Below are 27260 nucleotides of genomic sequence, written 5' to 3' on the forward strand. Positions count from 1 at the left end.
TGTCCATTATTAGATAACGCCTATAAGTGATATCATAGGATATAGGACTTTTGCTTTCCGACTTACCTCATGTTCTGTGATTATCTCCAAGATCATCTATGGTGCCTCAAAGAGCAGTGTTTCACTGTTTTCCATGCCTAGTATTCATTGTCTACTTGGACCTCCACTTCTTCTTTATCCTTTCATCTGTTGATGGACATTTTGGTTGCTTCACTGTCTTGTCTATTGTGAATAAGGCTGCAGTGCAGCTTTTGCAACCCGGGTCTTCTTCATTCTGGTCTTCTCAGGTGAGAGGCCCATTGGTGCGCCTGCTGGATTGAATGGTACCTCAGTTTTTCCTTTTCAACGCAGCTCCTTTCTGTTCTCATTATTAGCGTTTAACCCTTTTACATCTCACCAGCAGCTAGAGGATACACAGTTCTCTAAAACCTCTTCAGCATTTATTGTTTGTAGACTTTTTGCCAATGGTCAGTCGACTGGTGTGAGTTGAAAACTTTTTGTAGATTAGATTGCATGAGTCTAATACTTCCTGAGGTGGAACTTTTATCCATTTTCCTTTCTTTAAAAAGAGAGTGAGTAAAACTTACCTCTTTATACTATCTTGAAAATCCTGCGTGTTTTGAATTTTTTTTTATCCATTCCCTACCTCAGCACACTTTTTTAGGGCAGGTGTCCTTTACAGCCCTGAGTCCTTGTGAATGGTAAGTGACCATTAGCTGTGGGTTAAAAGCTGCTCTTGCGGGAATCGGCCACAAGGCGGCAGCATTTCTCCTTTACCAAATCTGGTTACTAGGGCAACAGAGCCTTACTGGAAGTGGTGTTCTAGGTTGTAAATTAGAATGGAATGTGCGAGGAAAAAGCCCTTTAAGTTTATGTCTCATTACTTCTTGTTGGTATTTTTAACTTAATTTTTATTTTTTACCACAGCAAACTTGATTACAATGTTTTCTTTGTTCTAGGTGTGCAAGATGTGGTTCTTTCACACATATGCATATATCTATTCTTCTTCGGATCCTTTTCCCATGTCGGTTATGACACAATGTTGAGTAGTCTCCTCTTGGTATTGCGTAGGTCTTTGGTGATTATATATTTCACATGTGTTTGTATCTCTCTGTTAACCTCAATATGGTAATGTATCCAATCCTCACACCTTTCCATTTGGTGAACCATAAGTTTTTTTAATGAAGCTATGATAGTGTTTCTCTGTGGAAATATCTTTGTTTGTATCATTTTTTAGGTAACACCTATATGTGATATGATAGGATATGGGTCTTTCGCTTTCTCACTTACTCCAAGTGGCGTGATTACTATTAGACTCATTTATGGTGCTGCAAATGGCATTGTTTCATTTTTTCACAAGCTCATATTCCATCTGTACATGTAGCAGTTCTTCTTTGTCCGCCCATCTGTCGGTGGACTTTTTGGTTACTTCCATATCTTGGCTATGGGAATACTATGCAATGCAGATTTGCGTACCTGTGTCCTTCCAATTCTGTCTTCTTAGTTTATAGGTGCAGGAATAGGTCTGCTGGATCCTATGGTAGCTCAATGTTTACATTTTAAAGGCACCTCTATTCTGTTCTCTTTAGTGGCTCTTTCCAGGTTACGTCCCACATAAAGTTGAGGGTATGCATTTCTTCCCAGCACCTTCAGCATTTATTCTTTGTAGTTTTTGCTGATGGTTATTCTGAGTGGTGTGAGCTGATACCTCTTTGTGGTTGAATTTGCATGTGTCTCATAATGCATTGAAATTGAGCTTTTAGACATGTCCTTTTTATTTTTCCAGCTGTGATTAGAGCTTATTTCTTCAAAGTGTTTTCTTAAAGTATGTGTCACCATTTGAAATATTTTGGCCATTATCTCCCTCAAGATATTTTGAGGGCAGGTTTCATTTACAGCCCCGCAGTACTTGTTCATATGAAGTGACCATTAGCTCAGGCTTTAAACCTGCTTTAGCAGGTAACGGCCAGAGAGCGGCAGCCTTTCTACGTTCCCCATGCTGGTACCAGGGAAACAGACCTACCGGCCAGTGGTGTTCTTCGGTTATAAACCAGAGTGCAATGTGCCCGGATAAACCCACAAATGTTGATGTCTCCTTGCTTTTGTTTGTTTTTAAATTTAATTTATAATTATTATTAGAGTAATATTCCATTGTGTACGTGGACCACTTCTTCTTGGTGCATTCCTCGGTTGATGGACATTTTCATTGCTTCCAAGTGCTGACTATGGTAAATCTTGCTGGCGTACAGGTTTGCCAGCCTGTGACTTTTTGATTCTCATTTTCTCAGGTGATAGGCCAAGCAGTGGTTGTGATTAATTGACTGGTAGCTCAATGTTTCCCTGTTCAAAGCGCCTACATTGTGTTTTCATTAGTGGCTCTTTACATGCCGCCCCCTTACAACCGAGGGTACGCATTTCTCCACACTCCCTTCACTATTTATTTTTAGCAGCATTTTTCCTAATGACCATTCTGACTGCTCTGAGCTGATAGGTTTTGTAATATGGGTATGCATGTCATTAAAATTTTTAAAATTCATCATATTCCTACGCCTTTGTCTTTTCTCTTAAAAGAAAAAAAACTTGAGTACAATATAGCTCTTGAAATTGTCTTCTTCGAAGGTTGCCCTCTTTTGAATTTTTTGGTCGATTTTTGACCGCAGAAATTTTCTGGAGGGCGGGTGCCATTTACAGAACTGCGAGTTGGTGAAAATTTAGTGACCTTTTGCAGTGGGTTCAAAGCTGCTGTTGTGGGAAACGGCCACAAGGAGGTAGCATTTCTCCATTCCCCAATCTGGGTACTAGGGCAGCAGAGCCTTTCTGGAAGTCATTGTCCTAGGTTGTAAATTAGAATGGAATTTGCCAGGAGAAATCCCCATAAGTTTATGTCTCATTACTTCTTCTTGGTTTTTAAATTTTTTTTTTAATCTGGGTAAAGTTTAGAACATTGTCTGTCCTAGGTGTACACAATCTGGTTCATTTGTACATTATGTATGTCTATGAATGTACGGATCCTCTTCCCATGTAAAATATTACAGTGTTCCGTCGACCTCCCTTGCTATATGTTCGGTCTTTTTGATACATGGATATAATATGTATTTGTATATGTATAGTAACACTAATCTTCATTTCTCAATCTCCCCCCTCCTTTCCTTTTAGATGAGCATAGTTTGTTTTCTAAGCCTGTGAGTGTCTTTCCCTTTGGAAATATGTTCATCTGTGTCAGTTATTAGATAATGCCATAAGTGATAATATAGGCTATAGGTCTTTGGCTTTCCGACCTACTTCATGTTTTGTGATTATCTCCAGGCTCATCTATGGTGCCTCAAAGAGCAGTGCTTCAAGGTTTTCCATGGCTAATATTCCATTGTGTACATGGACCACTTCTTCTTGGTGCATTCCTCTGTTGATGGACATGTCCGTTGCTTCCAAGTGTTGCCTATGGTAAATATTGCTGGAGTGCAGGATTGCCAGCCTGTGATTATTGATTTTCATTTTCTCAGGTGATAGACCCAGCAGTGGGTATGATTGATTGACTGCTATGGTAGCTCAACGTTTACCTTTTCAAGGCACCTCAATTGTCCTTTCATTAGTGACTCTTACCACGTCCCCCTTAGAATCGAGGGGACACATTTCTCCACAATCACGTCAGCATATATTGTTTGCAGGATTTTTGTTGATGGCCATTCTGACTGGTGTGAGCTGTTAGGTTTTTGTAATTTGGGTTTACATGCCTGTCAAAATTCCTACAATTCATCATTTGTCCACGCCTTTTTCTTTTCTGTTAAAAGAAAAAAGAAAAAAAGTGTGAGTATAATATAACTCTTCAAATTTTCTTTTTGGAAGGTTGCACTCTAGAATTTTTTGGTCGATTTTCGACCTCAGTATTTTTTGGAGGGCAGGTGCCATTTACAGAACTGCCATTGGTGAATATTTAGTGACTTTTGGCAGTGGGTTTAAAGCTGCTGTTGTGGGAAACGGCCACAAGGATGCAGCATTTCTCCATTCCCAAATCTGGGTACTAGGGCAGCAGAGCCGTTCTGGAAGTCGTTTGCCTAGGTTGTAAATTTGGATGGAATGTGCCAGGAAAACCCCCTATAAGTTTATGTCTCATTACTCCTAGTTCGTTGTTTTAATTTTTTCAATTGGGGTAATGGTTAGAATGTTGCTTGTCCAAGGTGTACACACTCTGGTTCATCTACATATTCTATATACCTATTTATGTAGAGATCCTCTTCCCCTGTAAATTATTACAGAGTGTTCTGTAAACCTTCCTTGCTATAGGGTCGGTCTTTTTGATATATGTATATAATATGTATCTGTATACATATGGTAACGCTAATCTTCATTTATCCATCCCCCCCAACTTTCCTTTTAGATAAGCATAGTTTCTTTTTTTAAATAAGTCTGTGATTGACTTTCTTTGTGGAAATATGTTCATTTGTGTCCGTTATTAGATAACGCCTATAAGTGATATCATAGGATATAGGACTTTTGCTTTCCGACTTACCTCATGTTCTGTGATTATCTCCAAGATCATCTATGGTGCCTCAAAGAGCAGTGTTTCACTGTTTTCCATGGCTAGTATTCATTGTCTACATGGACCATCACTTCTTCTTTATCCTTTCATCTGTTGATGGACATTTTGGTTGCTTCACTGTCTTGTCTATTGTGAATAAGGCTGCAGTGCAGCTTTTGCAACCCGGGTCTTCTTCATTCTGGTCTTCTCAGGTGAGAGGCCCATTGGTGCGCCTGCTGGATTGAATGGTACCTCAGTTTTTCCTTTTCAACGCAGCTCCTTTCTGTTCTCATTATTAGCGTTTAACCCTTTTACATCTCACCAGCAGCTAGAGGATACACAGTTCTCTAAAACCTCTTCAGCATTTATTGTTTGTAGACTTTTTGCCAATGGTCAGTCGACTGGTGTGAGTTGAAAACTTTTTGTAGATTAGATTGTATGAGTCTAATACTTCCTGAGGTGGAACTTTTATCCATTTTCCTTTCTTTAAAAAGAGAGTGAGTAAAACTTACCTCTTTATACTATCTTGAAAATCCTGCGTGTTTTGAATTTTTTTTTTATCCATTCCCTACCTCAGCACACTTTTTTAGGGCAGGTGTCCTTTACAGCCCTGAGTCCTTGTGAATGGTAAGTGACCATTAGCTGTGGGTTAAAAGCTGCTCTTGCGGGAATCGGCCACAAGGCGGCAGCATTTCTCCTTTACCAAATCTGGTTACTAGGGCAACAGAGCCTTACTGGAAGTGGTGTTCTAGGTTGTAAATTAGAATGGAATGTGCGAGGAAAAAGCCCTTTAAGTTTATGTCTCATTACTTCTTGTTGGTATTTTTAACTTAATTTTTATTTTTTACCACAGCAAACTTGATTACAATGTTTTCTTTGTTCTAGGTGTGCAAGATGTGGTTCTTTCACACATATGCATATATCTATTCTTCTTCGGATCCTTTTTCCCATGTCGGTTATGACACAATGTTGAGTAGTCTCCTCTTGGTATTGCGTAGGTCTTTGGTGATTATATATTTCACATGTGTTTGTATCTCTCTGTTAACCTCAATATGGTAATGTATCCAATCTCACACCTTTCCATTTGGTGAACCATAAGTTTTTTTAATGAAGCTATGATAGTGTTTCTCTGTGGAAATATCTTTGTTTGTATCATTTTTTAGGTAACACCTATATGTGATATGATAGGATATGGGTCTTTCGCTTTCTCACTTACTCCAAGTTGCGTGATTACTTCTAGACTCATCTATGGTGCTGCAAATGGCATTGTTTCATTTTTTCACAAGCTCATATTCCATCTGTACATGTAGCAGTCCTTCTTTGTCCGCCCATCTGTCGGTGGACTTTCTGGTTACTTCCATATCTTGGCTATGGGAATACTATGCAATGCAGATTTGCGTACCTGTGTCCTTCCAATTCTGTCTTCTTAGTTTATAGGTGCAGGAATAGGTCTGCTGGATCCTATGGTAGCTCAATGTTTACATTTTAAAGGCACCTCTATTCTGTTCTCTTTAGTGGCTCTTTCCAGGTTACGTCCCACATAAAGTTGAGGGTATGCATTTCTTCCCAGCACCTTCAGCATTTATTCTTTGTAGTTTTTGCTGATGGTTATTCTGAGTGGTGTGAGCTGATACCTCTTTGTGGTTGAATTTGCATGTGTCTCATAATGCGTTGAAATTGAGCTTTTAGACATGTCCTTTTTATTTTTCCAGCTGTGATTAGAGCTTATTTCTTCAAAGTGTTTTCTTAAAGTATGTGTCACCATTTGAAATATTTTGGCCATTATCTCCCTCAAGATATTTTGAGGGCAGGTTTCATTTACAGCCCCGCAGTACTTGTTCATATGAAGTGACCATTAGCTCAGGCTTTAAACCTGCTTTAGCAGGTAACGGCCAGAGAGCGGCAGCCTTTCTACGTTCCCCATGCTGGTACCAGGGAAACAGACCTACCGGCCAGTGGTGTTCTTCGGTTATAAACCAGAGTGCAATGTGCCCGGATAAACCCACAAATGTTGATGTCTCCTTGCTTTTGTTTGTTTTTAAATTTAATTTATATTTATTATTAGAGTAATATTCCATTGTGTACGTGGACCACTTCTTCTTGGTGCATTCCTCGGTTGATGGACATTTTCATTGCTTCCAAGTGCTGACTATGGTAAATCTTGCTGGCGTACAGGTTTGCCAGCCTGTGACTTTTTGATTCTCATTTTCTCAGGTGATAGGCCAAGCAGTGGTTGTGATTAATTGACTGGTAGCTCAATGTTTCCCTGTTCAAAGCGCCTACATTGTGTTTTCATTAGTGGCTCTTTACATGCCGCCCCCTTACAACCGAGGGTACGCATTTCTCCACACTCCCTTCACTATTTATTTTTAGCAGCATTTTTCCTAATGACCATTCTGACTGCTCTGAGCTGATAGGTTTTGTAATATGGGTATGCATGTCATTAAAATTTTTAAAATTCATCATATTCCTACGCCTTTGTCTTTTCTCTTAAAAGAAAATAAACTTGAGTACAATATAGCTCTTGAAATTGTCTTCTTCGAAGGTTGCCCTCTTTTGAATTTTTTGGTCGATTTTTGACCGCAGAAATTTTCTGGAGGGCGGGTGCCATTTACAGAACTGCGAGTTGGTGAAAATTTAGTGACCTTTTGCAGTGGGTTCAAAGCTGCTGTTGTGGGAAACGGCCACAAGGAGGTAGCATTTCTCCATTCCCCAATCTGGGTACTAGGGCAGCAGAGCCTTTCTGGAAGTCATTGTCCTAGGTTGTAAATTAGAATGGAATTTGCCAGGAGAAATGCCCATAAGTTTATGTCTCATTACTTCTTCTTGGTTTTTAAATTTTTTTTTTAATCTGGGTAAAGTTTAGAACATTGTCTGTCCTAGGTGTACACAATCTGGTTCTTTTGTACATTATGTATGTCTATGAATGTACGGATCCTCTTCCCATGTAAAATATTACAGTGTTCCGTCGACCTCCCTTGCTATATGTTCGGTCTTTTTGATACATGGATATAATATGTATTTGTATATGTATAGTAACACTAATATTCATTTCTCAATTTCCCCCCTCCTTTCCTTTTAGATGAGCATAGTTTGTTTTCTAAGCCTGTGAGTGTCTTTCTCTATGGAAATATGTTCATCTGTGTCAGTTATTAGATAATGCCATAAGTGATAATATAGGCTATAGGTCTTTGGCTTTCCGACCTACTTCATGTTTTGTGATTATCTCCAGGCTCATCTATGGTGCCTCAAAGAGCAGTGCTTCAAGGTTTTCCATGGCTAATATTCCATTGTGTACATGGACCACTTCTTCTTGGTGCATTCCTCTGTTGATGGACATGTCCGTTGCTTCCAAGTGTTGCCTATGGTAAATATTGCTGGAGTGCAGGATTGCCAGCCTGTGATTATTGATTTTCATTTTCTCAGGTGATAGACCCAGCAGTGGGTATGATTGATTGACTGCTATGGTAGCTCAACGTTTACCTTTTCAAGGCACCTCAATTGTCCTTTCATTAGTGACTCTTACCACGTCCCCCTTAGAATCGAGGGGATGCATTTCTCCACAATCACGTCAGCATATATTGTTTGCAGGATTTTTGTTGATGGCCAATCTGACTGGTGTGAGCTGATAGGTTTTTGTAATTTGGGTTTACATGCCTGTCAAAATTCCTACAATTCATCATTTTTCCACGCCTTTTTCTTTTCTGTTAAAAGAAAAAAGAAAAAAAGTGTGAGTATAATATACCTCTTCAAATTTTCTTTTTGGAAGGTTGCACTCTAGAATTTTTTGGTCGATTTTCGACCTCAGTATTTTTTGGAGGGCAGGTGCTATTTACAGAACTGCCATTGGTGAATATTTAGTGACCTTTGGCAGTGGGTTTAAAGCTGCTGTTGTGGGAAACGGCCACAAGGATGCAGCATTTCTCCATTCCCAAATCTGGGTACTAGGGCAGCAGAGCCGTTCTGGAAGTCGTTTGCCTAGGTTGTAAATTTGGATGGAATGTGCCAGGAAAACCCCCCATAAGTTTATGTCTCATTACTCCTAGTTCGTTGTTTTAATTTTTTCATTTGGGGTAATGGTTAGAATGTTGCTTGTCCAAGGTGTACACACTCTGGTTCATCTACATATTCTATAAACCTATTTATGTAGAGATCCTCTTCCCCTGTAAATTATTACAGAGTGTTCCGTAAACCTTCCTTGCTATAGGGTCGGTCTTTTTGATATATGTATATAATATGTATTTGTATACATATGGTAACGCTAATCTTCATTTATCCATCCCCCCCAACTTTCCTTTTAGATAAGCATAGTTTTTTTTTTTTTTAATAAGTCTGTGATTGACTTTCTTTGTGGAAATATGTTCATTTGTGTCCGTTATTAGATAACGCCTATAAGTGATATCATAGGATATAGGACTTTTGCTTTCCGACTTACCTCATGTTCTGTGATTATCTCCAAGATCATCTATGGTGCCTCAAAGAGCAGTGTTTCACTGTTTTCCATGCCTAGTATTCATTGTCTACATGGACCACCACTTCTTCTTTATCCTTTCATCTGTTGATGGACATTTTGGTTGCTTCACTGTCTTGTCTATTGTGAATAAGGCTGCAGTGCAGCTTTTGCAACCCGGGTCTTCTTCATTCTGGTCTTCTCAGGTGAGAGGCCCATTGGTGCGCCTGCTGGATTGAATGGTACCTCAGTTTTTCCTTTTCAACGCAGCTCCTTTCTGTTCTCATTATTAGCGTTTAACCCTTTTACATCTCACCAGCAGCTAGAGGATACACAGTTCTCTAAAACCTCTTCAGCATTTATTGTTTGTAGACTTTTTGCCAATGGTCAGTCGACTGGTGTGAGTTGAAAACTTTTTGTAGATTAGATTGCATGAGTCTAATACTTCCTGAGGTGGAACTTTTATCCATTTTCCTTTCTTTAAAAAGAGAGTGAGTAAAACTTACCTCTTTATACTATCTTGAAAATCCTGCGTGTTTTGATTTTTTTTTTTTATCCATTCCCTACCTCAGCACACTTTTTTAGGGCAGGTGTCCTTTACAGCCCTGAGTCCTTGTGAATGGTAAGTGACCATTAGCTGTGGGTTAAAAGCTGCTCTTGTGGGAATCGGCCACAAGGCGGCAGCATTTCTCCTTTACCAAATCTGGTTAATAGGGCAACAGAGCCTTACTGGAAGTGGTGTTCTAGGTTGTAAATTAGAATGGAATGTGCGAGGAAAAAGCCCTTTAAGTTTATGTCTCATTACTTCTTGTTGGTATTTTTAACTTAATTTTTATTTTTTACCACAGCAAACTTGATTACAATGTTTTCTTTGTTCTAGGTGTGCAAGATGTGGTTCTTTCACACATATGCATATATCTATTCTTCTTCGGATCCTTTTCCCATGTCGGTTATGACACAATGTTGAGTAGTCTCCTCTTGGTATTGCGTAGGTCTTTGGTGATTATATATTTCACATGTGTTTGTATCTCTCTGTTAACCTCAATATGGTAATGTATCCAATCTCACACCTTTCCATTTGGTGAACCATAAGTTTTTTTAATGAAGCTATGATAGTGTTTCTCTGTGGAAATATCTTTGTTTGTATCATTTTTTAGGTAACACCTATATCTGATATGATAGGATATGGGTCTTTCGCTTTCTCACTTACTCCAAGTTGCGTGATTACTTCTAGACTCATCTATGGTGCTGCAAATGGCATTGTTTCATTTTTTCACAAGCTCATATTCCATCTGTACATGTAGCAGTCCTTCTTTGTCCGCCCATCTGTCGGTGGACTTTCTGGTTACTTCCATATCTTGGCTATGGGAATACTATGCAATGCAGATTTGCGTACCTGTGTCCTTCCAATTCTGTCTTCTTAGTTTATAGGTCCAGGAATAGGTCTGCTGGATCCTATGGTAGCTCAATGTTTACATTTTAAAGGCACCTCTATTCTGTTCTCTTTAGTGGCTCTTTCCAGGTTACGTCCCACATAAAGTTGAGGGTATGCATTTCTTCCCAGCACCTTCAGCATTTATTCTTTGTAGTTTTTGCTGATGGTTATTCTGAGTGGTGTGAGCTGATACCTCTTTGTGGTTGAATTTGCATGTGTCTCATAATGCGTTGAAATTGAGCTTTTAGACATGTCCTTTTTATTTTTCCAGCTGTGATTAGAGCTTATTTCTTCAAAGTGTTTTCTTAAAGTATGTGTCACCATTTGAAATATTTTGGCCATTATCTCCCTCAAGATATTTTGAGGGCAGGTTTCATTTACAGCCCCGCAGTACTTGTTCATATGAAGTGACCATTAGCTCAGGCTTTAAACCTGCTTTTGCAGGTAACGGCCAGAGAGCGGCAGCCTTTCTACGTTCCCCATGCTGGTACCAGGGAAACAGACCTACCGGCCAGTGGTGTTCTTCGGTTATAAACTAGAGTGCAATGTGCCCGGATAAACCCACAAATGTTGATGTCTCCTTGCTTTTGTTTGTTTTTAAATTTAATTTATATTTATTATTAGAGTAATATTCCATTGTGTACGTGGACCACTTCTTCTTGGTGCATTCCTCGGTTGATGGACATTTTCATTGCTTCCAAGTACTGACTATGGTAAATCTTGCTGGCGTACAGGTTTGCCAGCCTGTGACTTTTTGATTCTCATTTTCTCAGGTGATAGGCCAAGCAGTGGTTGTGATTGATTGACTGGTAGCTCAATGTTTCCCTGTTCAAAGCGCCTACATTGTGTTTTCATTAGTGGCTCTTTACATGCCCCCCCCTTACAACCGAGGGTACGCATTTCTCCACACTCCCTTCACCATTTATTTTTTGCAGCATTTTTCCTAATGGCCATTCTGACTGCTCTGTGCTGATAGGTTTTGTAATATGGGTATGCATGTCATTAAAATTTTTAAAATTCATCATATTCCTACGCCTTTGTCTTTTCTCTTAAAAGAAAAAACCGTGAGTACAATATACCTCTTGAAATTGTCTTCTTCGAAGGTTGCCCTCTTTTGAATTTTTTGGTCGATTTTTGACCGCAGAAATTTTCTGGAGGGCGGGTGCCATTTACAGAACTGCGAGTTGGTGAAAATTTAGTGACCTTTTGCAGTGGGTTCAAAGCTGCTGTTGTGGGAAACGGCCTCAAGGAGGTAGCATTTCTCCATTCCCCAATCTGGGTACTAGGGCAGCAGAGCCTTTCTGGAAGTCATTGTCCTAGGTTGTAAATTAGAATGGAATTTGCCAGGAGAAATCCCCATAAGTTTATATCTCATTACTTCTTCTTGGTTTTTAAATTTTTTTTTTTAATCTGGGTAAATTTAGAACATTGTCTGTCCTAGGTGTACACAATCTGGTTCATTTGTACATTATGCATGTCTATGAATGTACAGATCCTCTTCCCATGTAAAATATTACAGTGTTCCGTCGACCTCCCTTGCTATATGTTCGGTCTTTTTGATACATGGATATAATATGTATTTGTATATGTATAGTAACACTAATCTTCATTTCTCAATTTCCCCCCTCCTTTCCTTTTAGATGAGCATAGTTTGTTTTCTAAGCCTGTGAGTGTCTTTCTCTTTGGAAATATGTTCATCTGTGTCAGTTATTAGATAATGCCATAAGTGATAATATAGGCTATAGGTCTTTGGCTTTCCGACCTACTTCATGTTTTTTGATTATCTCCAGGCTCATCTATGGTGCCTCAAAGAGCAGTGCTTCAAGGTTTTCCATGGCTAATATTCCATTGTGTACATGGACCACTTCTTCTTGGTGCATTCCTCTGTTGATGGACATGTCCGTTGCTTCCAAGTGTTGCCTATGGTAAATATTGCTGGAGTGCAGGATTGCCAGCCTGTGATTATTGATTTTCATTTTCTCAGGTGATAGACCCAGCAGTGGGTATGATTGATTGACTGCTATGGTAGCTCAACGTTTACCTTTTCAAGGCACCTCAATTGTCCTTTCATTAGTGACTCTTACCACGTCCCACTTAGAATCGAGGGGACGCATTTCTCCACAATCACGTCAGCATATATTGTTTGCAGGATTTTTGTTGATGGCCATTCTGACTGGTGTGAGCTGTTAGGTTTTTGTAATTTGGGTTTACATGCCTGTCAAAATTCCTACAATTCATCATTTGTCCACGCCTTTTTCTTTTCTGTTAAAAGAAAAAAGAAAAAAACTGTGAGTATAATATACCTCTTCAAATTTTCTTTTTAGAAGGTTGCACTCTAGAATTTTTTGGTCGATTTTCGACCTCAGTATTTTTTGGAGGGCAGGTGCCATTTACAGAACTGCCATTGGTGAATATTTAGTGACCTTTGGCAGTGGGTTTAAAGCTGCTGTTGTGGGAAACGGCCACAAGGATGCAGCATTTCTCCATTCCCAAATCTGGGTACTAGGGCAGCAGAGCCGATCTGGAAGTCGTTTGCCTAGGTTGTAAATTTGGATGGAATGTGCCAGGAAAACCCCCCATAAGTTTATGTCTCATTACTCCTAGTTCGTTGTTTTAATTTTTTCAATTGGGGTAATGGTTAGAATGTTGCTTGTCCAAGGTGTACACACTCTGGTCCATCTACATATTCTATATACCTATTTATGTAGAGATCCTCTTCCCCTGTAAATTATTACAGAGTGTTCCGTAAACCTTCCTTGCTATAGGGTCGGTCTTTTTGATATATGTATATAATATGTATTTGTATACATATGGTAACGCTAATCTTCATTTATCCATCCCCCCCACCTTTCCTTTTAGATAAGCATAGTTTTTTTTTTTTTTTTAATAAGTCTGTGATTGACTTTCTTTGTGGAAATATGTTCATTTGTGTCCATTATTAGATAACGCCTATAAGTGATATCATAGGATATAGGACTTTTGCTTTCCGACTTACCTCATGTTCTGTGATTATCTCCAAGATCATCTATGGTGCCTCAAAGAGCAGTGTTTCACTGTTTTCCATGCCTAGTATTCATTGTCTACTTGGACCTCCACTTCTTCTTTATCCTTTCATCTGTTGATGGACATTTTGGTTGCTTCACTGTCTTGTCTATTGTGAATAAGGCTGCAGTGCAGCTTTTGCAACCCGGGTCTTCTTCATTCTGGTCTTCTCAGGTGAGAGGCCCATTGGTGCGCCTGCTGGATTGAATGGTACCTCAGTTTTTCCTTTTCAACGCAGCTCCTTTCTGTTCTCATTATTAGCGTTTAACCCTTTTACATCTCACCAGCAGCTAGAGGATACACAGTTCTCTAAAACCTCTTCAGCATTTATTGTTTGTAGACTTTTTGCCAATGGTCAGTCGACTGGTGTGAGTTGAAAACTTTTTGTAGATTAGATTGCATGAGTCTAATACTTCCTGAGGTGGAACTTTTATCCATTTTCCTTTCTTTAAAAAGAGAGTGAGTAAAACTTACCTCTTTATACTATCTTGAAAATCCTGCGTGTTTTGAATTTTTTTTATCCATTCCCTACCTCAGCACACTTTTTTAGGGCAGGTGTCCTTTACAGCCCTGAGTCCTTGTGAATGGTAAGTGACCATTAGCTGTGGGTTAAAAGCTGCTCTTGCGGGAATCGGCCACAAGGCGGCAGCATTTCTCCTTTACCAAATCTGGTTACTAGGGCAACAGAGCCTTACTGGAAGTGGTGTTCTAGGTTGTAAATTAGAATGGAATGTGCGAGGAAAAAGCCCTTTAAGTTTATGTCTCATTACTTCTTGTTGGTATTTTTAACTTAATTTTTATTTTTTATCACAGCAAACTTGATTACAATGTTTTCTTTGTTCTAGGTGTGCAAGATGTGGTTCTTTCACACATATGCATATATCTATTCTTCTTCGGATCCTTTTCCCATGTCGGTTATGACACAATGTTGAGTAGTCTCCTCTTGGTATTGCGTAGGTCTTTGGTGATTATATATTTCACATGTGTTTGTAACTCTCTGTTAACCTCAATATGGTATGGAATCCAATCCTCACACCTTTCCATTTGGTGAACCATAAGTTTTTTTAATGAAGCTATGATAGTGTTTCTCTGTGGAAATATCTTTGTTTGTATCATTTTTTAGGTAACACCTATATGTGATATGATAGGATATGGGTCTTTCGCTTTCTCACTTACTCCAAGTGGTGTGATTACTTCTAGACTCATCTATGGTGCTGCAAATGGCATTGTTTCATTTTTTCACAAGCTCATATTCCATCTGTACATGTAGCAGTTCTTCTTTGTCCGCCAATCTGTCGGTGGACTTTTTGGTTACTTCCATATCTTGGCTATGGGAATACTATGCAATGCAGATTTGCGTACCTGTGTCCTTCCAATTCTGTCTTCTTAGTTTATAGGTGCAGGAATAGGTCTGCTGGATCCTATGGTAGCTCAATGTTTACATTTTAAAGGCACCTCTATTCTGTTCTCTTTAGTGGCTCTTTCCAGGTTACGTCCCACATAAAGTTGAGGGTATGCATTTCTTCCCAGCACCTTCAGCATTTATTCTTTGTAGTTTTTGCTGATGGTTATTCTGAGTGGTGTGAGCTGATACCTCTTTATGGTTGAATTTGCATGTGTCTCATAATGCGTTGAAATTGAGCTTTTACACATGTCCTTTTTATTTTTCCAGCTGTGATTAGAGCTTATTTCTTCAAAGTGTTTTCTTAAAGTATGTGTCACCATTTGAAATATTTTGGCCATTATCTCCCTCAAGATATTTTGAGGGCAGGTTTCATTTACAGCGCTGCAGTACTTGTTCATATGAAGTGACCATTAGCTCAGGCTTTAAACCTGCTTTTGCAGGTAACGGCCAGAGAGCGGCAGCCTCTTCTCTTCTTCCCCTTCCCCTCCTCCTCCTCTTTCCCCCTCCGCCTCTTCTTCCCTCAGCCTTCCTTCCACTCCTTTCCCTCCTCACCCCTCTCTCCCCTACTGATGTCTCCTTGCTTTTGTTTGTTTTTAAATTTAATTTATATTTATTATTAGAGTAATATTCCATTGTGTACGTGGACCACTTCTTCTTGGTGCATTCCTCGGTTGATGGACATTTTCATTGCTTCCAAGTACTGACTATGGTAAATCTTGCTGGCGTACAGGTTTGCCAGCCTGTGACTTTTTGATTCACATTTTCTCAGGTGATAGGCCAAGCAGTGGTTGTGTTTGATTGACTGGTAGCTCAATGTTTCCCTGTTCAAAGCGCCTACATTGTGTTTTCATTAGTGGCTCTTTACATGCCCCCCCCTTACAACCGATGGTACGCATTTCTCCACACTCCCTTCACTATTTATTTTTTGCAGCATTTTTCCTAATGGCCATTCTGACTGCTCTGAGCTGATAGGTTTTGTAATATGGGTATGCATGTCATTAAAATTTTTAAAATTCATCATATTCCTACGCCTTTGTCTTTTCTCTTAAAAGAAAAAAAAACGTGAGTACAATATAGCTCTTGAAATTGTCTTCTTCGAAGGTTGCCCTCTTTTGAATTTTTTGGTCGATTTTTGACCGCAGAAATTTTCTGGAGGGCGGGTGCCATTTACAGAACTGCGAGTTGGTGAAAATTTAGTGACCTTTTGCAGTGGGTTCAAAGCTGCTGTTGTGGGAAACGGCCTCAAGGAGGTAGCATTTCTCCATTCCCCAATCTGGGTACTAGGGCAGCAGAGCCTTTCTGGAAGTCATTGTCCTAGGTTGTAAATTAGAATGGAATTTGCCAGGAGAAATCCCCATAAGTTTATGTCTCATTACTTCTTCTTGGTTTTTAAATTTTTTTTTTAATCTGGGTAAAGTTTAGAACATTGTCTGTCCTAGGTGTACACAATCTGGTTCATTTGTACATTATGTATGTCTATGAATGTACGGATCCTCTTCCCATGTAAAATATTACAGTGTTCCGTCGACCTCCCTTGCTATATGTTCGGTCTTTTTGATACATGGATATAATATGTATTTGTATATGTATAGTAACACTAATCTTCATTTCTCAATCTCCCCCCTCCTTTCCTTTTAGATGAGCATAGTTTGTTTTCTAAGCCTGTGAGTGTCTTTCCCTTTGGAAATATGTTCATCTGTGTCAGTTATTAGATAATGCCATAAGTGATAATATAGGCTATAGGACTTTGGCTTTCCGACCTACTTCATGTTTTGTGATTATCTCCAGGCTCATCTATGGTGCCTCAAAGAGCAGTGCTTCAAGGTTTTCCATGGCTAATATTCCATTGTGTACATGGACCACTTCTTCTTGGTGCATTCCTCTGTTGATGGACATGTCCGTTGCTTCCAAGTGTTGCCTATGGTAAATATTGCTGGAGTGCAGGATTGCCAGCCTGTGATTATTGATTTTCATTTTCTCAGGTGATAGACCCAGCAGTGGGTATGATTGATTGACTGCTATGGTAGCTCAACGTTTACCTTTTCAAGGCACCTCAATTGTCCTTTCATTAGTGACTCTTACCACGTCCCCCTTAGAATCGAGGGGACACATTTCTCCACAATCACGTCAGCATATATTGTTTGCAGGATTTTTGTTGATGGCCATTCTGACTGGTGTGAGCTGTTAGGTTTTTGTAATTTGGGTTTACATGCCTGTCAAAATTCCTACAATTCATCATTTGTCCACGCCTTTTTCTTTTCTGTTAAAAGAAAAAAGAAAAAAAGTGTGAGTATAATATAACTCTTCAAATTTTCTTTTTGGAAGGTTGCACTCTAGAATTTTTTGGTCGATTTTCGACCTCAGTATTTTTTGGAGGGCAGGTGCCATTTACAGAACTGCCATTGGTGAATATTTAGTGACTTTTGGCAGTGGGTTTAAAGCTGCTGTTGTGGGAAACGGCCACAAGGATGCAGCATTTCTCCATTCCCAAATCTGGGTACTAGGGCAGCAGAGCCGTTCTGGAAGTCGTTTGCCTAGGTTGTAAATTTGGATGGAATGTGCCAGGAAAACCCCCCATAAGTTTATGTCTCATTACTCCTAGTTCGTTGTTTTAATTTTTTCAATTGGGGTAATGGTTAGAATGTTGCTTGTCCAAGGTGTACACACTCTGGTTCATCTACATATTCTATATACCTATTTATGTAGAGATCCTCTTCCCCTGTAAATTATTACAGAGTGTTCTGTAAACCTTCCTTGCTATAGGGTCGGTCTTTTTGATATATGTATATAATATGTATCTGTATACATATGGTAACGCTAATCTTCATTTATTCATCCCCCCCAACTTTCCTTTTAGATAAGCATAGTTTCTTTTTTTAAATAAGTCTGTGATTGACTTTCTTTGTGGAAATATGTTCATTTGTGTCCGTTATTAGATAACGCCTATAAGTGATATCATAGGATATAGGACTTTTGCTTTCCGACTTACCTCATGTTCTGTGATTATCTCCAAGATCATCTATGGTGCCTCAAAGAGCAGTGTTTCACTGTTTTCCATGGCTAGTATTCATTGTCTACATGGACCATCACTTCTTCTTTATCCTTTCATCTGTTGATGGACATTTTGGTTGCTTCACTGTCTTGTCTATTGTGAATAAGGCTGCAGTGCAGCTTTTGCAACCCGGGTCTTCTTCATTCTGGTCTTCTCAGGTGAGAGGCCCATTGGTGCGCCTGCTGGATTGAATGGTACCTCAGTTTTTCCTTTTCAACGCAGCTCCTTTCTGTTCTCATTATTAGCGTTTAACCCTTTTACATCTCACCAGCAGCTAGAGGATACACAGTTCTCTAAAACCTCTTCAGCATTTATTGTTTGTAGACTTTTTGCCAATGGTCAGTCGACTGGTGTGAGTTGAAAACTTTTTGTAGATTAGATTGTATGAGTCTAATACTTCCTGAGGTGGAACTTTTATCCATTTTCCTTTCTTTAAAAAGAGAGTGAGTAAAACTTACCTCTTTATACTATCTTGAAAATCCTGCGTGTTTTGAATTTTTTTTTATCCATTCCCTACCTCAGCACACTTTTTTAGGGCAGGTGTCCTTTACAGCCCTGAGTCCTTGTGAATGGTAAGTGACCATTAGCTGTGGGTTAAAAGCTGCTCTTGCGGGAATCGGCCACAAGGCGGCAGCATTTCTCCTTTACCAAATCTGGTTACTAGGGCAACAGAGCCTTACTGGAAGTGGTGTTCTAGGTTGTAAATTAGAATGGAATGTGCGAGGAAAAAGCCCTTTAAGTTTATGTCTCATTACTTCTTGTTGGTATTTTTAACTTAATTTTTATTTTTTACCACAGCAAACTTGATTACAATGTTTTCTTTGTTCTAGGTGTGCAAGATGTGGTTCTTTCACACATATGCATATATCTATTCTTCTTCGGATCCTTTTCCCATGTCGGTTATGACACAATGTTGAGTAGTCTCCTCTTGGTATTGCGTAGGTCTTTGGTGATTATATATTTCACATGTGTTTGTAACTCTCTGTTAACCTCAATATGGTATGGAATCCAATCCTCACACCTTTCCATTTGGTGAACCATAAGTTTTTTTAATGAAGCTATGATAGTGTTTCTCTGTGGAAATATCTTTGTTTGTATCATTTTTTAGGTAACACCTATATGTGATATGATAGGATATGGGTCTTTCGCTTTCTCACTTACTCCAAGTTGCGTGATTACTTCTAGACTCATCTATGGTGCTGCAAATGGCATTGTTTCATTTTTTCACAAGCTCATATTCCATCTGTACATGTAGCAGTCCTTCTTTGTCCGCCCATCTGTCGGTGGACTTTCTGGTTACTTCCATATCTTGGCTATGGGAATACTATGCAATGCAGATTTGCGTACCTGTGTCCTTCCAATTCTGTCTTCTTAGTTTATAGGTACAGGAATAGGTCTGCTGGATCCTATGGTAGCTCAATGTTTACATTTTAAAGGCACCTCTATTCTGTTCTCTTTAGTGGCTCTTTCCAGGTTACGTCCCACATAAAGTTGAGGGTATGCATTTCTTCCCAGCACCTTCAGCATTTATTCTTTGTAGTTTTTGCTGATGGTTATTCTGAGTGGTGTGAGCTGATACCTCTTTGTGGTTGAATTTGCATGTGTCTCATAATGCGTTGAAATTGAGCTTTTAGACATGTCCTTTTTATTTTTCCAGCTGTGATTAGAGATTATTTCTTCAAAGTGTTTTCTTAAAGTATGTGTCACCATTTGAAATATTTTGGCCATTATCTCCCTCAAGATATTTTGAGGGCAGGTTTCATTTACAGCCCCGCAGTACTTGTTCATATGAAGTGACCATTAGCTCAGGCTTTAAACCTGCTTTAGCAGGTAACGGCCAGAGAGCGGCAGCCTTTCTACTTTCCCCATGCTGGTACCAGGGAAACAGACCTACCGGCCAGTGGTGTTCTTCGGTTACAAACTAGAGTGCAATGTGCCCGGATAAACCCACAAATGTTGATGTCTCCTTGCTTTTGTTTGTTTTTAAATTTAATTTATATTTATTATTAGAGTAATATTCCATTGTGTACGTGGACCACTTCTTCTTGGTGCATTCCTCGGTTGATGGACATTTTCATTGCTTCCAAGTACTGACTATGGTAAATCTTGCTGGCGTACAGGTTTGCCAGCCTGTGACTTTTTGATTCTCATTTTCTCAGGTGATAGGCCAAGCAGTGGTTGTGATTGATTGACTGGTAGCTCAATGTTTCCCTGTTCAAAGCGCCTACATTGTGTTTTCATTAGTGGCTCTTTACATGCCCCCCCTTACAACCGAGGGTACGCATTTCTCCACACTCCCTTCACCATTTATTTTTTGCAGCATTTTTCCTAATGGCCATTCTGACTGCTCTGTGCTGATAGGTTTTGTAATATGGGTATGCATGTCATTAAAATTTTTAAAATTCATCATATTCCTACGCCTTTGTCTTTTCTCTTAAAAGAAAAAACCGTGAGTACAATATACCTCTTGAAATTGTCTTCTTCGAAGGTTGCCCTCTTTTGAATTTTTTGGTCGATTTTTGACCGCAGAAATTTTCTGGAGGGCGGGTGCCATTTACAGAACTGCGAGTTGGTGAAAATTTAGTGACCTTTTGCAGTGGGTTCAAAGCTGCTGTTGTGGGAAACGGCCTCAAGGAGGTAGCATTTCTCCATTCCCCAATCTGGGTACTAGGGCAGCAGAGCCTTTCTGGAAGTCATTGTCCTAGGTTGTAAATTAGAATGGAATTTGCCAGGAGAAATCCCCATAAGTTTATATCTCATTACTTCTTCTTGGTTTTTAAATTTTTTTTTTTAATCTGGGTAAATTTAGAACATTGTCTGTCCTAGGTGTACACATTCTGGTTCATTTGTACATTATGCATGTCTATGAATGTACAGATCCTCTTCCCATGTAAAATATTACAGTGTTCCGTCGACCTCCCTTGCTATATGTTCGGTCTTTTTGATACATGGATATAATATGTATTTGTATATGTATAGTAACACTAATCTTCATTTCTCAATTTCCCCCCTCCTTTCCTTTTAGATGAGCATAGTTTGTTTTCTAAGCCTGTGAGTGTCTTTCTCTTTGGAAATATGTTCATCTGTGTCAGTTATTAGATAATGCCATAAGTGATAATATAGGCTATAGGTCTTTGGCTTTCCGACCTACTTCATGTTTTTTGATTATCTCCAGGCTCATCTATGGTGCCTCAAAGAGCAGTGCTTCAAGGTTTTCCATGGCTAATATTCCATTGTGTACATGGACCACTTCTTCTTGGTGCATTCCTCTGTTGATGGACATGTCCGTTGCTTCCAAGTGTTGCCTATGGTAAATATTGCTGGAGTGCAGGATTGCCAGCCTGTGATTATTGATTTTCATTTTCTCAGGTGATAGACCCAGCAGTGGGTATGATTGATTGACTGCTATGGTAGCTCAACGTTTACCTTTTCAAGGCACCTCAATTGTCCTTTCATTAGTGACTCTTACCACGTCCCACTTAGAATCGAGGGGACGCATTTCTCCACAATCACGTCAGCATATATTGTTTGCAGGATTTTTGTTGATGGCCATTCTGACTGGTGTGAGCTGATAGGTTTTTGTAATTTGGGTTTACATGCCTGTCAAAATTCCTACAATTCATCATTTGTCCACGCCTTTTTCTTTTCTGTTAAAAGAAAAAAGAAAAAAACTGTGAGTATAATATACCTCTTCAAATTTTCTTTTTAGAAGGTTGCACTCTAGAATTTTTTGGTCGATTTTCGACCTCAGTATTTTTTGGAGGGCAGGTGCCATTTACAGAACTGCCATTGGTGAATATTTAGTGACCTTTGGCAGTGGGTTTAAAGCTGCTGTTGTGGGAAACGGCCACAAGGATGCAGCATTTCTCCATTCCCAAATCTGGGTACTAGGGCAGCAGAGCCGTTCTGGAAGTCGTTTGCCTAGGTTGTAAATTTGGATGGAATGTGCCAGGAAAACCCCCCATAAGTTTATGTCTCATTACTCCTAGTTCGTTGTTTTAATTTTTTCAATTGGGGTAATGGTTAGAATGTTGCTTGTCCAAGGTGTACACACTCTGGTCCATCTACATATTCTATATACCTATTTATGTAGAGATCCTCTTCCCCTGTAAATTATTACAGAGTGTTCCGTAAACCTTCCTTGCTATAGGGTCGGTCTTTTTGATATATGTATATAATATGTATTTGTATACATATGGTAACGCTAATCTTCATTTATCCATCCCCCCCACCTTTCCTTTTAGATAAGCATAGTTTTTTTTTTTTTTTTAATAAGTCTGTGATTGACTTTCTTTGTGGAAATATGTTCATTTGTGTCCGTTATTAGATAACGCCTATAAGTGATATCATAGGATATAGGACTTTTGCTTTCCGACTTACCTCATGTTCTGTGATTATCTCCAAGATCATCTATGGTGCCTCAAAGAGCAGTGTTTCACTGTTTTCCATGCCTAGTATTCATTGTCTACTTGGACCTCCACTTCTTCTTTATCCTTTCATCTGTTGATGGACATTTTGGTTGCTTCACTGTCTTGTCTATTGTGAATAAGGCTGCAGTGCAGCTTTTGCAACCCGGGTCTTCTTCATTCTGGTCTTCTCAGGTGAGAGGCCCATTGGTGCGCCTGCTGGATTGAATGGTACCTCAGTTTTTCCTTTTCAACGCAGCTCCTTTCTGTTCTCATTATTAGCGTTTAACCCTTTTACATCTCACCAGCAGCTAGAGGATACACAGTTCTCTAAAACCTCTTCAGCATTTATTGTTTGTAGACTTTTTGCCAATGGTCAGTCGACTGGTGTGAGTTGAAAACTTTTTGTAGATTAGATTGCATGAGTCTAATACTTCCTGAGGTGGAACTTTTATCCATTTTCCTTTCTTTAAAAAGAGAGTGAGTAAAACTTACCTCTTTATACTATCTTGAAAATCCTGCGTGTTTTGAATTTTTTTTTTATCCATTCCCTACCTCAGCACACTTTTTTAGGGCAGGTGTCCTTTACAGCCCTGAGTCCTTGTGAATGGTAAGTGACCATTAGCTGTGGTTTAAAAGCTGCTCTTGTGGGAATCGGCCACAAGGCGGCAGCATTTCTCCTTTACCAAATCTGGTTACTAGGGCAACAGAGCCTTACTGGAAGTGGTGTTCTAGGTTGTAAATTAGAATGGAATGTGCGAGGAAAAAGCCCTTTAAGTTTATGTCTCATTACTTCTTGTTGGTATTTTTAACTTAATTTTTATTTTTTACCACAGCAAACTTGATTACAATGTTTTCTTTGTTCTAGGTGTGCAAGATGTGGTTCTTTCACACATATGCATATATCTATTCTTCTTCGGATCCTTTTCCCATGTCGGTTATGACACAATGTTGAGTAGTCTCCTCTTGGTATTGCGTAGGTCTTTGGTGATTATATATTTCACATGTGTTTGTATCTCTCTGTTAACCTCAATATGGTAATGTATCCAATCTCACACCTTTCCATTTGGTGAACCATAAGTTTTTTTAATGAAGCTATGATAGTGTTTCTCTGTGGAAATATCTTTGTTTGTATCATTTTTTAGGTAACACCTATATGTGATATGATAGGATATGGGGCTTTCGCTTTCTCACTTACTCCAAGTTGCGTGATTACTTCTAGACTCATCTATGGTGCTGCAAATGGCATTGTTTCATTTTTTCACAAGCTCATATTCCATCTGTACATGTAGCAGTCCTTCTTTGTCTGCCCATCTGTCGGTGGACTTTCTGGTTACTTCCATATCTTGGCTATGGGAATACTATGCAATGCAGATTTGCGTACCTGTGTCCTTCCAATTCTGTCTTCTTAGTTTATAGGTGCAGGAATAGGTCTGCTGGATCCTATGGTAGCTCAATGTTTACATTTTAAAGGCACCTCTATTCTGTTCTCTTTAGTGGCTCTTTCCAGGTTACGTCCCACATAAAGTTGAGGGTATGCATTTCTTCCCAGCACCTTCAGCATTTATTCTTTGTAGTTTTTGCTGATGGTTATTCTGAGTGGTGTGAGCTGATACCTCTTTGTGGTTGAATTTGCATGTGTCTCATAATGCGTTGAAATTGAGCTTTTAGACATGTCCTTTTTATTTTTCCAGCTGTGATTAGAGCTTATTTCTTCAAAGTGTTTTCTTAAAGTATGTGTCACCATTTGAAATATTTTGGCCATTATCTCCCTCAAGATATTTTGAGGGCAGGTTTCATTTACAGCCCCGCAGTACTTGTTCATATGAAGTGACCATTAGCTCAGGCTTTAAACCTGCTTTAGCAGGTAACGGCCAGAGAGCGGCAGCCTTTCTACGTTCCCCATGCTGGTACCAGGGAAACAGACCTACCGGCCAGTGGTGTTCTTCGGTTACAAACTAGAGTGCAATGTGCCCGGATAAACCCACAAATGTTGATGTCTCCTTGCTTTTGTTTGTTTTTAAATTTAATTTATATTTATTATTAGAGTAATATTCCATTGTGTACGTGGACCACTTCTTCTTGGTGCATTCCTCGGTTGATGGACATTTTCATTGCTTCCAAGTACTGACTATGGTAAATCTTGCTGGCGTACAGGTTTGCCAGCCTGTGACTTTTTGATTCTCATTTTCTCAGGTGATAGGCCAAGCAGTGGTTGTGATTGATTGACTGGTAGCTCAATGTTTCCCTGTTCAAAGCGCCTACATTGTGTTTTCATTAGTGGCTCTTTACATGCCCCCCCCTTACAACCGAGGGTACGCATTTCTCCACACTCCCTTCACCATTTATTTTTTGCAGCATTTTTCCTAATGGCCATTCTGACTGCTCTGTGCTGATAGGTTTTGTAATATGGGTATGCATGTCATTAAAATTTTTAAAATTCATCATATTCCTACGCCTTTGTCTTTTCTCTTAAAAGAAAAAACCGTGAGTACAATATAGCTCTTGAAATTGTCTTCTTCGAAGGTTGCCCTCTTTTGAATTTTTTGGTCGATTTTTGACCGCAGAAATTTTCTGGAGGGCGGGTGCCATTTACAGAACTGCAAGTTGGTGAAAATTTAGTGACCTTTTGCAGTGGGTTCAAAGCTGCTGTTGTGGGAAACGGCCTCAAGGAGGTAGCATTTCTCCATTCCCCAATCTGGGTACTAGGGCAGCAGAGCCTTTCTGGAAGTCATTGTCCTAGGTTGTAAATTAGAATGGAATTTGCCAGGAGAAATCCCCATAAGTTTATATCTCATTACTTCTTCTTGGTTTTTAAATTTTTTTTTTTTAATCTGGGTAAATTTAGAACATTGTCTGTCCTAGGTGTACACATTCTGGTTCATTTGTACATTATGCATGTCTATGAATGTACAGATCCTCTTCCCATGTAAAATATTACAGTGTTCCGTCGACCTCCCTTGCTATATGTTCGGTCTTTTTGATACATGGATATAATATGTATTTGTATATGTATAGTAACACTAATCTTCATTTCTCAATTTCCCCCCTCCTTTCCTTTTAGATGAGCATAGTTTGTTTTCTAAGCCTGTGAGTGTCTTTCTCTTTGGAAATATGTTCATCTGTGTCAGTTATTAGATAATGCCATAAGTGATAATATAGGCTATAGGTCTTTGGCTTTCCGACCTACTTCATGTTTTTTGATTATCTCCAGGCTCATCTATGGTGCCTCAAAGAGCAGTGCTTCAAGGTTTTCCATGGCTAATATTCCATTGTGTACATGGACCACTTCTTCTTGGTGCATTCCTCTGTTGATGGACATGTCCGTTGCTTCCAAGTGTTGCCTATGGTAAATATTGCTGGAGTGCAGGATTGCCAGCCTGTGATTATTGATTTTCATTTTCTCAGGTGATAGACCCAGCAGTGGGTATGATTGATTGACTGCTATGGTAGCTCAACGTTTACCTTTTCAAGGCACCTCAATTGTCCTTTCATTAGTGACTCTTACCACGTCCCCCTTAGAATCGAGGGGACGCATTTCTCCACAATCACGTCAGCATATATTGTTTGCAGGATTTTTGTTGATGGCCATTCTGACTGGTGTGAGCTGATAGGTTTTTGTAATTTGGGTTTACATGCCTGTCAAAATTCCTACAATTCATCATTTGTCCACGCCTTTTTCTTTTCTGTTAAAAGAAAAAAGAAAAAAAACTGTGAGTATAATATACCTCTTCAAATTTTCTTTTTAGAAGGTTGCACTCTAGAATTTTTTGGTCGATTTTCGACCTCAGTATTTTTTGGAGGGCAGGTGCCATTTACAGAACTGCCATTGGTGAATATTTAGTGACCTTTGGCAGTGGGTTTAAAGCTGCTGTTGTGGGAAACGGCCACAAGGATGCAGCATTTCTCCATTCCCAAATCTGGGTACTAGGGCAGCAGAGCCGTTCTGGAAGTCGTTTGCCTAGGTTGTAAATTTGGATGGAATGTGCCAGGAAAAACCCCCCATAAGTTTATGTCTCATTACTCCTAGTTCGTTGTTTTAATTTTTTCAATTGGGGTAATGGTTAGAATGTTGCTTGTCCAAGGTGTACACACTCTGGTCCATCTACATATTCTATATACCTATTTATGTAGAGATCCTCTTCCCCTGTAAATTATTACAGAGTGTTCCGTAAACCTTCCTTGCTATAGGGTCGGTCTTTTGATATATGTATATAATATGTATTTGTATACATATGGTAACGCTAATCTTCATTTATCCATCCCCCCCACCTTTCCTTTTAGATAAGCATAGTTTTTTTTTTTTTTTTAATAAGTCTGTGATTGACTTTCTTTGTGGAAATATGTTCATTTGTGTCCGTTATTAGATAACGCCTATAAGTGATATCATAGGATATAGGACTTTTGCTTTCCGACTTACCTCATGTTCTGTGATTATCTCCAAGATCATCTATGGTGCCTCAAAGAGCAGTGTTTCACTGTTTTCCATGCCTAGTATTCATTGTCTACTTGGACCTCCACTTCTTCTTTATCCTTTCATCTGTTGATGGACATTTTGGTTGCTTCACTGTCTTGTCTATTGTGAATAAGGCTGCAGTGCAGCTTTTGCAACCCGGGTCTTCTTCATTCTGGTCTTCTCAGGTGAGAGGCCCATTGGTGCGCCTGCTGGATTGAATGGTACCTCAGTTTTTCCTTTTCAACGCAGCTCCTTTCTGTTCTCATATTAGCGTTTAACCCTTTTACATCTCACCAGCAGCTAGAGGATACACAGTTCTCTAAAACCTCATCAGCATTTATTGTTTGTAGACTTTTTGCCAATGGTCAGTCGACTGGTGTGAGTTGAAAACTTTTTGTAGATTAGATTGCATGAGTCTAATACTTCCTGAGGTGGAACTTTTATCCATTTTCCTTTCTTTAAAAAGAGAGTGAGTAAAACTTACCTCTTTATACTATC

The sequence above is a fragment of the Eschrichtius robustus genome, chromosome 7 (genome assembly GCF_028021215.1).
Source record: "Eschrichtius robustus isolate mEscRob2 chromosome 7, mEscRob2.pri, whole genome shotgun sequence".
In the NCBI taxonomy this organism is placed as follows: Eukaryota; Metazoa; Chordata; class Mammalia; order Artiodactyla; family Eschrichtiidae; genus Eschrichtius; species Eschrichtius robustus.